The sequence below is a fragment of the Pecten maximus genome, chromosome 19 (genome assembly GCF_902652985.1).
Source record: "Pecten maximus chromosome 19, xPecMax1.1, whole genome shotgun sequence".
Taxonomy (NCBI): Eukaryota; Metazoa; Mollusca; class Bivalvia; order Pectinida; family Pectinidae; genus Pecten; species Pecten maximus.
In genome coordinates, this window is record NC_047033.1 from 6145676 (window position 1) to 6148781 (window position 3106).

At 33.5% G+C, this 3106-nt stretch overlaps 1 long non-coding RNA gene across 1 annotated transcript; it reads right to left on the minus strand.

The window, feature by feature from the left end:
* Positions 1-572: 572 nt before the first annotated feature.
* Positions 573-2576, minus strand: LOC117317746. Its single transcript, XR_004530237.1, has 2 exons — positions 2495-2576; positions 573-1411 (listed from the first exon to the last, which is right to left on the minus strand). It is a non-coding gene; the product is annotated as an uncharacterized LOC117317746 (long non-coding RNA).
* Between the last annotated feature and the right edge of the window lie 530 nt (positions 2577-3106).

Consider the following 3106-nt stretch of genomic DNA (forward strand, 5'->3'; position numbering starts at 1 on the left):
TTGAATAGCTAAAAACACCCGTTACGCTATATTATAACAACCAGAAAAGGGTGTTTTTTGATAAGGTGCTTTATAATAGATTCCTATTTTGTATAAATAGACAAGAAATGATGTTACAAATTAAAATTAGACAACTTTAGTTCCTGACCCCAAGTACCTGTGCTGTGTATATGAAGATTTTGAGACCGTTTTTACCTTGGTAGGATATATTGGGAACATTTGAGGCCAAAATACAAGATCATTCTACAATAAATAATGAAGATGGGAGTTCATACATATAAAGGAGAGTTTCAAAGGAACATCAAATCTGTCTTTTTTCATTTGAAAGTCCATGAATTATTTGTATCATAGTTCTATCAATTAACAAATTGGAAGTATTAATTAATAGAGTGAAATCACAAGAAATATTTGAGAAAAGCAGAGATTTGTCTAAAATAGGTGTCAATTTTGCCAGTCTAAACTTTTTTTTGGCTGTTTTCACGTCGGGCTAGAACGAATCTTTCATGCGCAGAAGATGTAAAGTTCCAGTATCTGAAGAATCATACATTATCAAAATATCAGTAACTAATTCAAAATTTTACAAATTACTTACTTGGGTATTTATTGTGTGAATCCCAAACATACAATATGATTTATTTCAAGAAATAGTGAGAGCGAATTTTGTCGCCAGCAGATTTTCTGTACAACTCATTATTGCCATTTTTTAGCATACAGTTATAGTGTAGTCTCTTTGTTTCATTTTGCTGAAAAGTGAAACATAACGTATTCAACCTTATAAACACACTGTGTACTTACAAAAACACAAAAGGATGCACTTACTATAACAAAATACCGGGAAAAGTTTCCAAGTGAAATCTGGATGTGAAAAATAACATTTTGTTATTTACATCTCTTTATGAAGGAAACACATATCCACAGCCTTTCGTTAAAAGACTGAAGATTGTATAAAAAGATCCTTGTCGTTAGTAGGTAAGGAACTTTTCATATGTTTCAATTAGCACAAACATCCTCTTTCCTGAAAAAGGTGGGGTTGTACTTATATGGGCAGATGTGCTTATTAGGTCGAATATGGTAGTGAATCACTGAAAAATTGTTTGTTACTGCTTACTGAACAAATGATGAATCAGTTTTGAAAAATTAGTGATCCTCAGAAAATTTTGAGCGAGTGGTTGTATAGCTTAATGGCTTCCAACTTCTAGTACTCGTCTTGCTTATCTCATCAAGTCTCTTCCCTAGTTTTCTTCCTTTTCTTCGTAAAATTCCCGAAGCCAATTCATATCTGTGTCTTCCAGTATGTACGGATTAACAGTCTCTTGACTTTTCTCATCGTACTTAGGCCCAACAGCCCAGAGAGTTTCAAGGTCGTACATCTCTCGTACCTCTTCTTTAAATACGTGTAGGATGATGTTGCCTACAAGGTAAAAGAAAACATGATAATTCATCAAATAAGTCCCCCACTCGGCACTGGATGTAAAATTATAGTAAAACTAGAAAATGTCTGTATGACGTAAATGACCCTGCTGCCATCTGATACCCTGAAACATGTCCAATCATGTACAAGCTATCACACTTAGAATAAATCTTAATATTCCTATGGCTTTTCCCCTCTTTGGTATCACCATCTCTATAACATACTGAGACAGCATGGGAGTCAAACTCAATGATGATTCTAATGTATCAGGTTATAAAACAGCTGTTTAAGAGTTGATTATTGTAATTATATTAAATATTATGAGGTTACCATCCTATGTTATGGATATCTGATCAATATCCTAGAAAGACAATGGAACGGTCAGAAAAATATTAAAAAGTTTGATGAGAATCTGTCAAAGGATGAAGTTGCTAGGGTTTTAAATTGAATCAGGACTGGACGGAACAGTGTCTATGAAGTGACTTTGATTTTGAAATTCTGAAGCACAAAAACTGATAGTAATCAGTTATGTTGTAACTAGGTGTTGAAATTGAACTGCAATGGGATGTGATGAGACAAATGTAAGATGAACATGGGCAAAGCTACATGTATACATGTATATTGCCCCCCCCCCCCCCTTATTTTTGGCGGGGGCATAAATATAGCTCCCCCCCCCCCCCCCCCTAAATTCTTAAAGATTTCAATACTTTAATATATGTATCAGATATAGACAGTGGTAGATACAGGAATAAGAAGTTAGCAATAGACGAGTGATTTTATACACCGTTAGAACTGATAGTTAGGTGGTATTTATACACCAGTTGTACATGTACAGTAGACATTCCCTATATACATTCAGTATAGACAGGCAAAGTTTCATTCATGTTTTCTTTTTAAATAATAAAGTCCTACTATATATATATATATTTTTTTTAATCTAAAGAAAATTTATCTTCATTTAAATCTCGCACACAATATGCCGCATTGCGTTACGTACTGGTATGAGTGATATAACTAGAGTACAAGCTTCCGCCATTCCTTTGGGTAATTGTTTCATGTTGGAGGGTGTTTAAAATTCTTTACCTAGATCAAAGGCTGTCCATTGTCCATCATCTACTCCGGAAACCAAAGGGTACTTGTCAGATGGGTTTTTCTTTAATTTATACTGAAATACACAGAATGGTAACATTGAAACAATTGTATCCACTATCTTTAGGAATGATGGTCAAATTTCCAAAGATGACTCATGCAAAGCACATAATCACATATATTAATCTATACTATCTTAAGAAAAACTTAACACTACTAACTTCTTATAATGTTTTTATTTAGATGTTCTAGTCTCTGCATCAGAACTATATATTTTAAAGACAAAAACTGAAAAAAAAAACAACAACAACAACAACAACAACAAAAGATCTGTTTTTGAACTCAGCTGAAAACTAAAACATTGTAAAATGAAGATGGTGTATGAGTTAATGTATTTGTAATATCGGTACTAGTATATAATGTGTGTGATGTTTATGTATTGTGAATAATTCATGATGTCCTAGAAACATGGTTGCTAGTGTATTGGTTATGCAAATTGTTGGCCAGGTAGCTCACAAAGTTGGATTATCTGTCTAGAGTTTGGAGGTTCTGGGTTTGAGTCCTGGTCTGGGTTATTGTATTTTATTCTCTCTACTTCACTTAGCT